Raw genomic sequence first — 9,610 nt, 5'->3', positions numbered from 1 at the left:
TCTTTGGGGTCTTTTTACCCTAACTGCCTAGCCAATTCCTACCTCCTATTCTTATCACACCATCCTCTGAAGAGTTTACCCAAATTGTCAATAGGAAATTGGGACACAGACCACTCTGGCTTCTTCCATGCTGAACAGGAACACAGGGTGAGGCAATTGGAGTACCCCTTCAGTGGGTCTATTTAAAATGCTCCCAAATTGCATAACTCTTATCTCCAGGTGGAAAAGAAAGTCTTTGAATCGTGAATAGGAGATGTGAAGGAGAAGTAAAGGCAAGAGTAATTAGCATTACAAGTTCTAGACAGGGAACTAGAAAAAAGTCAGAATAGGGCAATTTTCAAATGTTCATATGAGTCCACTGGAATTTCTTGACAAGGGCTTCCAAAAGCATCCTTCCATTAGGTGCATCCTTACTCTTCTTTTGACTTCCAAGGCTGGCCTCTAGAGTTGATGGAATCAGGATTTGCTTTCAGGTAATTTGATAGCTGTTGGTTAGAATCAGTGTCAATTCCCTCTCAAAGGCTTGTAGATAGGGGGAGAAAACAAATGTATCCATCATTTTACAACAATAGGTGGTTGTCTTCCTTAACAACAGGTGGGCACTATGGTATTGGAGATGAAGATATGAAGTCTTACATCTGAGCAGCACTTTCTGGTTAGGAAGTCTAACTTTTTATATGGACTCAAGCCTAATGTCTAGGAAGTGTAATCCCTTGAACTCTTAAAGAAATACACTGATGACTTTTTTCTTTGGTTATACTTTCCTTTGGGTGTTTAAGACCATACAGTTGGCCCAAATAAATCAATTTATTTTTACACTTAAGGTTGATTGAGGATCTGTTCCTCAGGGGTCACATGGGCTTGGGAGGAGCTCCTGGCTCCTTTCTTTTACCAGTTCCATCTATGTGAAGATAAGTCAGAGGTCCTGCTCGACCATGTCTGGCTTCACTTGGAAGCATGAATGAAATGTTTCCTCTGAGTTGGCCCTCCTCTTTGTAGACTGGACACTGGTTCAAGTCTATCTCTTGGGGCCTCCATAGCCTCCCCGAACAAGAGGACAGGTGACTCACCACATTTACAGGACATTTTGAGAGATGTTCCATAGTCCCCTGGAACTTAGTCGACCTTGGAGGGCAAGGGGCAAAAATTGTCCTTTTAAGTCCCTCTGACCACATTGGTATAGGCTTTACCATGTGCTATGTAGATAGCTTGGGTAAAAAAAAACAAATTTTCTCAGATAAACCTTAACTAGATATATGCTTTGTTCCTTAAACTAGTTGACTAAACTATGACTATAGAAATTTTAAGACTATGTGTATATTATTTTTGTGTCATCCTTTATATATCATAACAAACCTAAACAAACCTTCATCACTTGCTTAGGCTTTCTCATTTTTTCTGTCTATTCTGGAAAATATCTCCATTTCCCATATCATTTTAACATCTTTTACATTCTCATTTTCCTTTTTTTAAATAATTATGAAGCATAATGACATTAAAAATTTTTTCTGTCTGTTGTGAGACTTCTTTCCTAGGGATGCTAAGCAATGCTTATTCCCTTTCAAGGTTCTAGTGCTAAGCCAATGTTTGATTAAGGTGTTACTGGGGAATTAATGAATTAATTGAGATTACTTACCAGATAACTGAGGGGTTGCTGAGGTGTATGTATGACTATGACCTGAGGGTACGCACACTGGAAAGCCTTAACCCAGCATGGGTCATGCCTTCTCTTCCTAGCCTTCCCCAGATTGTATGCTTTAGCCCTCCCCAAATCCAGGAGGCCATGTGTGATTAGGGTCAAATTACATACAGTTGGCTGGGAAGAGTGGCTGAATACTCCCGTGAGGGTCCAATGATCCTGCTTGGCTCTCCTTTAATGAACGAGCATAACCATCAACAAGCCCAATTGTGATGATGTTTAGTGATCAGACTCAGCTGAAGTCATGATGATGGTAGTTATTTTGTGCAGAAGGACTGCTGTATAGCATCATCTGATTAAAAGGACCACCACGTGGAGGCAGGATCCAGGGGCTCTCAGGCAGTCCCCTGTGTTCTCAGGCCCTCTGCCTGAGGGAGGCCAGAGGGAGGCCAGAACTCGGCACTCTCTGGGGGTCTGCTGAGATCAGAGCCTCTATGATAGCGGTCCAAATCCACCCTCTCAGGCTGTCTGCTAGGATCTACTATATAGGTTTTTTTTTTTACAGATTTAGTTAGTAGAACTATTCCTTTATCTGATCTACCATCTCTTGATGGTGTTCCATAATCTTTTTATGTTTTGTTTACTTCTACTTTAAAATCACTAAATGAATTTAGAAATTCTTCCAACCTGTCTTCCAGTTAGATATTCTTGTTCACTTGATCTATTGGTGCAGCTTTCAGGTTATTTTTCTTATCTGTGTATGTGTTTTTGCCTGCATGCATGTAAGTGCACCATGTGCATGCAATGCTCATGGAGGCCAGAAAACGGTATCAGATACCCAGGAATTGGAGTTGTGGACAGTTGTTAGCCACCATGTGAGTGCTGGGCACTGAACCTGGGTCTTCTGCAACAGCAGCAAGTGCTCTTAACTGCTGAGCTTTTTCTCTAGCCCAGTATTTCTTATTTCTTTCAACTGTTGATTTGTACCCTCCTTGGATTCACTAATCATTTTAGATTCAGTCTTTTGAACTCTTCGTCCACGAGAGTCTTCCTCATGAATAGCCTTCTCTTGAGGATGCAGCCTGGGAGACTGATTTCTTATGTAGTGTTGAGGTTGACTTCAAATGGGTTTCGTAATGTAGTTCCCGTGTTGCTTATGAGGCTCATTAGTGGACTTTGATGCAGCATGTGATATGTCAGATCCTGAGGGACCTGCTTTCTTTGTAGATCTCACAAGATTTCTATTTGTGGTACAGCAGAGAATATGAGGTGCATTTTGCGATTAGTCCTCCAGTTGTGTCAGCAGTGTACATTCTAAAAGGGTGTAGGAGCAACTATGTTATGATTGCTTGCAGGTGCTGTGCCTGAAGAAGTAATGTTATTTCTCTTCATTCTTGCAAATGGGGTAAATGTCTAAGAGTGGGACTTTAGGCTTCCCTCATCCATGCTGGGTCATCATCAGCTGTTTTTTTTTTTTTAATTGTTGTTGTTTTTTGTTTTGTTTTTGGTCTCCTATATTCTCTAAGTTGAATTATTTACCAAGGTTTGAGTAGGTCATGTCTAGAGTAAGGTTTAGTTTCTCTCAACTGGGCTGAGAGTGTAGCTCAGCAGGAAAACATACACCGAACATGCTCAAAGTAGCATTCAGTGAGGAAAAACAAAGCATAACACAGTGACTACAAAAAACAAAAAAACCCAACAACAACAACAACAACAACAACAAATCAGAGATAGACATAATTCAACTGAACATAATGACTACAGCACTAATACCAGTAGAAAACAAAGGGGCAAAAGTAAAATGAAAAAGAAAAAGAAAATATGGTCATGAAATGGTAAAAATATAATAAAGAAAAATAAAACGAGTAAAAGTGAAATTAATACTAACCACGTAAGACAACAAAGAAGGAAAAAGGAAAATATGAGGAATAAAAGAGATAAAATACATTTAAAGAATGCACAATAAGCAAATAAAATTAGAAAAGGAAAGACCCAGCAGGTCTATTAAGGGTGAGGTATCCATGCTGGGGAGCAGGCACCGCAGCAGCTCCTTGTGTGTCCATCTGGAGCCACAGTGAAACCCAGATGAGCTTTGTTGGTATATGCACTAAGCTGGGATCACTTGCTCCAGAGGTCATTAGACCGTGAGCACAGGAGTTTATCTGAATGAAGCTACCATGAGGTACAAGGTCATTCATCAGTATGTGGGTTGGGCAGGTCCTCGCTCAGTGCACAAGCTCTCCATCTGTGCACCCAGGGGCATGGGAAATATGCAAGCAATGGGGTATCCATGAATGCCTCAGAAATTGGAGGAGGCAAAGAGACCATCGAGTTCTGTGCTATGTAGGGGTGGGGTATGGAAACCTAGCAAATCACCAGTCTTTGTCTTGGTGCGCTCAGACCTTGACTGGCGCTGAAGCACTCATGTGACTATTTCCACTATACATCATGGTGGGCAGGGCTTTTGACTGCTGCACCCTTCACCACCCATGCTCTCCTCTGCCTGACCTTGTCAGTACGTCTAGGCCCAACTCTACTCTTTTAGGACTGTTGTGGCTGTCTCCCACTCAGCCCTTGTAGCAGGATGCCCCAGGCTCTGACTTACAATTTTTTCTTGTTTCTAGGACCTACACATAATTTAATCTGGAACAGGAGACCTCTTCTAAAGATGGCACCCTGCTACAGCATCAAGAGATCTAGGAAGCACTAAAATAGGTTTTCTTTCTAGTGCTGACTTGCCAAGCAGGAGGAGTCATTGTCACACTAAATCTACCCACGAGATTTAAGGCTTGTGAGAACTGTGGGTTTTTTTCCTCAGCATTTTGGTTTCTTGTTGTTGTTCTTGTTGTTTTAAGAGCAGGTCTCATGTGGCCAAGGTAGGCCAAGGACTGGATAAGGCTGAGTATGACCTTGAATCCCTCATCTTCTTTCCACCTCTGGAGTGCTGGATTCCAGTCCTACTGGCACCCTGCTAGGAATTGACCCATGAGCCTCTGGCATACTAGGCCAGCATTCCACCAACTGAGATAGATCCCTGGGCCCAGCTTTGGTTTTAATCAAGAGTGTAGGTTTGAATAGCACATTTTCAGACCTGTGGAAAAGGCAGCATAGTGGAATGGACTTGGTACTAAGCAGGAGGCCTGCTTTCCCTCCTTCCTTTGTCACTAACAAGTTCTGTGACAGGGACAAGTCACTTCATTACTTTGGGTCTGCCATTCTTCAGTTGTAAAATGGACATAATTAGGCCTGTCCTTAATGAGCAAGGTTCCTATTTAGATAACATATTTGTTCTCTCCAAGCCAAGCACCGTGTCTTGCCTGTAGCAGGAATAGCATTCAAAGCTTAGGGAATGAATACATGGAAGTGTTTTGGACATGAGAAAGTATTCTATGAATCTAAGCTATGAATAATAATAAATTCAAAAGCCGGCTGCCCCAGTCCCTTGGCCTTAATGGTAACTTGATTCAAAATAGTTGCTTACAGAAAAGACCAAACCACCTTGGCAGATCTTTGTTTCCAAATGCAAGAAAAGGACAACTTTCAGTGACCAGTCATGTCTACAAGATGTCAAAAGACGCAGCTAATTTGGTCGATCATTGAAAAAGCAAAGCCAACAGTATCAGGCATTGTGCATCAAAGGAAGCTAAGTGGCTCAGAGCCTTTTCCACTGCTGCTCATTGGCTTGGCGTTATGTACACAGAGCTATCCTTTCACTTTTCACAAAATGGCTTATTTTCATTTTTGAAATGGCAGCCACGTGGGAGCCCCTGGTTGCTGTAGAGAGACAGGGAGAGGCCCAGCTGGGTGACAGTCACTGGGCTCCTCAAGCCCTCCTCTTTGCCTTAGCTGCTGTTGGGAGGTGGGAGTCCAAGGTTTTTATAGTTCTTCTCTCGAATTAGTGCCCGCAGACTCTACAGCTATGAACATGCAATTAGTCTTTGTTTGTGCACAAAAGGGAGCTTGACCCTTCCCCGTCTTTGATTGGCATGTACAACTCTTGTAGCTACTTACCTAAGGCCCTCTCCAAGGAGCGCAGCATCTTGTTCCTGCACCTGCCTTCAGCTTTTCTCTTTTGTGACTTGTTTCACATAATATTCAGCCCAACTCGCAGCAAGATTGCAGGGAAGAAGGCATCACGCAGGCACAGTAAGATTTCCTGTTTTTCAGGAAGGTGGGGGAGTGAGTGGGAGGGAGGGAGAGAGGGATGTTTAAATCTATAATCTGAGTTTGGGGTAATTGCTGAGCCCCCAAACACTTAGCAGGAGCCCAAAGAACTGGTTTTTCTTAATAAACGAACACTTTGCTTGCTTTCAAAAGCAGACCTCCCCTGTCATGGAAAACACGCTGCACACACAAAGCTTTACATCTCTTTCCCAGCTCACCTGCTTTCTCACCAACACAGAAACTCGCTAGTTTTTGAAAGACAATAGCTGTGAAAGACATGCAATTATTACAGTCAGAAAATTTTGCTTTAAACCATGCTTTCTAAGGTATAAGAAGAGCGTTTGTTAGCAGCCTCAATGTGTTAAATACCATGATGGTGGATTGCATTTTCAAGAAATGGTTTCAAGGACTCGATTTGTTTTTGAAACACTGTCATTTCTAACTACTCATACCTAAAATGTGCGATGCTGTGTTAGAATAAACTGCCCAACTATAACACATGCAGTAAAACTCCAAAACATGTCTGGTTTGAAATAGAATTCATTTCATACTTCCAAATCTGCAAAGAGAGTTTAATAAATGGTTCAGAACAATAGCTTCCTTTTTGGAAGTACCCGTTTAGATTTAGGCATGGTACTGTTTACTTTATACATTTTTCCCTCTTTGTCCAAATGTAGTCTTTCATGTTAGGGTTTATAATTTCTATTTGATTCATGAGAAAAATTGACATTCAGAGATATGAAAGGATTAGCCTTGTCTATTCAGTTGCTGGGCAGATAAGTGAGAACTTGTCCTTCTGTTTGTTCCTTTAGGCTACTGCGACTTTTAAAAGTTTGTAAATATGCATATTAGAGACTGGAGAGATGATTCAACAGTTAAGAGTACTGGCTGTTCTTATAGAAGATCTGGGCTCAAATCCCAGCACCCACATGGTGGCTGACAACCGTCCATAACTCTAGTTCCAGGAGATCTGGCACTGCATGACATGGGTGCACTTACATGCACGCATAACACTCATACATATAAAATAAAAATAAATGAAAAAAATTTAAAATGCATATTACACTTTCTACAGTTAAGAGTTTTCTTTTCCAATGAAATCAGCTTGGGAGAACAGGTGTGCCTTCCCAAGGTGGCTACTATTATCTTTCGGATGTGACTTCTGAGCTGACTCATATACTGCATGGGACTATCTCTGTCACTCCATAGTCACACTATCTTGTGGACCATTTTGGGCTTGCCTACTTTGATCAGGTACATTTTTACATAAGCTGACTCACAGCTTTTTATTATTACCCACAGAGGTCAGAAGAGGGTGTCAGATTCCCCTGGAACTGGAGTTACAGACAGTTGTTAGCTGCCATGTAGGTGCTGGGAATCAAACCTGGGTCCTCTGCAAGAGCAGCCAGTGCTCTTAACCGCCAAGCCATCTCTCCAAGCCTGAACTCCTAGCTTTTCAAACGAAATCACCAAACTCTAATGGAAGGGTATGGTACATTGAAGATATTCAGAACAATACATTTTCAGTTCTAGAGGTGATCCTAAAGCCAATGTTTCTTCCTAAAACAGATGTGACAGCATGCTTGGTGCAGCATGTAGCAAGGCATGGAATGCTTACCATCACACTTCCTATGTTTAAATCTGTAATTTTATGAACTGTATGCTTTTGGGAAAATTAACCCCTCTAATCTTAGTTTTCTTGCCATAAAATGAGGATAATAATACTAACTACCCCTCTTATTGATGTTCAGAAAGGCAAAATCTTTCTTTTTGTATTCATGATCTATCTTTTCTGTGATTCACAGGTATGTGTTGGAAGGACCGATTAAGATAAACTTTTCCAGGGACTATCAAACTTTTTCCTAACATCAAAACTTACAATTCAGCAGAAAACACTTGAAGCCTCAGGAGCTGCAACAACCAAGGTAGATCTGTTGTAGCTGAAATGTTAGATGAAAGTCAGAGTATATGATGCTCAAGCATTTCAGGACTCTCTCTACACCCAACGCTGAGTTATATTGATACCACTTAATCCTACATCTTACTATACCAGTATGGTTTGCAAAGGAAGTGTGAGCCAAACTTTAAGTTTCCACTTCAATACTGAAACCTCCATAATGTGTACCAGAAAGAGCCATCCTGAAATAATCTCTTCTTTTCAACCTCTCTACTGGCAATGCCGTCTCCACTATAGCAGTTACCAAATTTTCTACATATTGGTGTTAAGGCCATTTAAACATAAAAGTCCATGTCTTAATGATGTCTAAACTCAGCACTTTGATTTTATACATATGAAGTCTTCAATTACTGCTTATGGGGTTGTTAAATAAATCCAAATCATATTAAGGTTTGTGAACTAAGAAAAAAGATTTCTAATACAATGTATTTGTGATTTTTAATATTTTCGTCTTTAAAAAGTAACTTGAGGTGCTTCATAAATCCATATTGCATTGATTTTCGTCATCCTAACTGATATGTTTGCCCAATGTCTTAAGCAAATAGACCCCTTTTAATCCCTTTTTGGCCCCTTTTTTCCATCACTTGAAGGAAAGAGAGGCAGAAAAACCACCTTTCACAAATTTAATACCTCATAATATGCAAACAGTTTGAAAACTTTTAGACTAGGTAGTGATAACAACCTTCCACTAAAAACATAGGAATAGGTGAGTATTGACAAACATTCTGGATTTTTATAGTTAACATTAAAAACTTGTATCTGGAATCACTAAAATGCTATGCCTTGCAAGGGGTATAATTGGAAAAAAAGTAGTTTCAAAAGGATTTGAAACTGGATTGGACTAAATGCAAGTGAGAATGAACAATAGAGCCAGAGTAGGAACATGTAAGAAGTTCTGGCTAATCTTTCTCAGGCCTTGTCGGGGAGTGCCATTATGCAAATTGTTTCCATAGCTTATTACCAAATATAGTAAGATAGAAGGATCAGATAGATCAGAATCATCAGATGAAATAGTACTACAACATGGACATATTCTAGCATTTGGATACTTTTGTGTTAAAGTTTATACATTAGAAAAGACTGTAAGATATACAGAAAATGTTATTTGGCATTCTGTGAGTAGGATATGTAGGTTCCTAATGTACATTACTTAGTCCTTTACATGTGATTGTGCTTAAAGGTTGATCATCAGAGATGAGGCTGGAAAGGCTTTTATTGGATTTAAGATGTGATGTTAAGCTTTGGAGGACTGAGTTCGACTATATTTGTGTCTGCAAAGATTAGATATAATTTTTCACAATCATTTTATATTCATTTCTTAACTGAGAGTAAACAGGAGAAAATAGAGTTGCACAGATGGCTGAAATCCCTCTTTATTTTTTTATGTGACTCTTATTAATTATATATTTAATAATCACATGATTAGAAGAAGCATTTCATTATAGCATTAATATATTCAATAACAATTTCCAGAGCAAAGATGCATTGCTTTTAAAATTGGCTGTAAATTTTTAGATTCACACTTGAATTAATAGTTATACAATATTGAACTCAGTATAAAACCTATAAGACATAAAATTGAATGAGGTTTTATCCTTTTAAAAAGATCTCCATTTCATTTTAAAATATACTTTTTCAGAGAAGCTCATACTCCCCTGGAAATAGTCGACCTAGGAGGGCTAGGAGCAAAAGGTGTCCTTTATGTCCCTCTGACCAAATTATTATAGGCCTCAAAGTATGTCTGTTAAACACCCAAGAAGGTTAGTTCCACCAGTCTGGTATTTTAATTACTGTATATCATACAGGTAAATCTTGGGCAAAGACCAGTTGTTCTCAGATAAACCTTACCT

Source organism: Nannospalax galili, unplaced genomic scaffold (genome assembly GCF_000622305.1).
Source record: "Nannospalax galili isolate Female #2095 unplaced genomic scaffold, S.galili_v1.0 scaffold167, whole genome shotgun sequence".
Classification (NCBI taxonomy): domain Eukaryota; kingdom Metazoa; phylum Chordata; class Mammalia; order Rodentia; family Spalacidae; genus Nannospalax; species Nannospalax galili.
Note: the sequence above shows the minus strand (reverse complement) of the source record.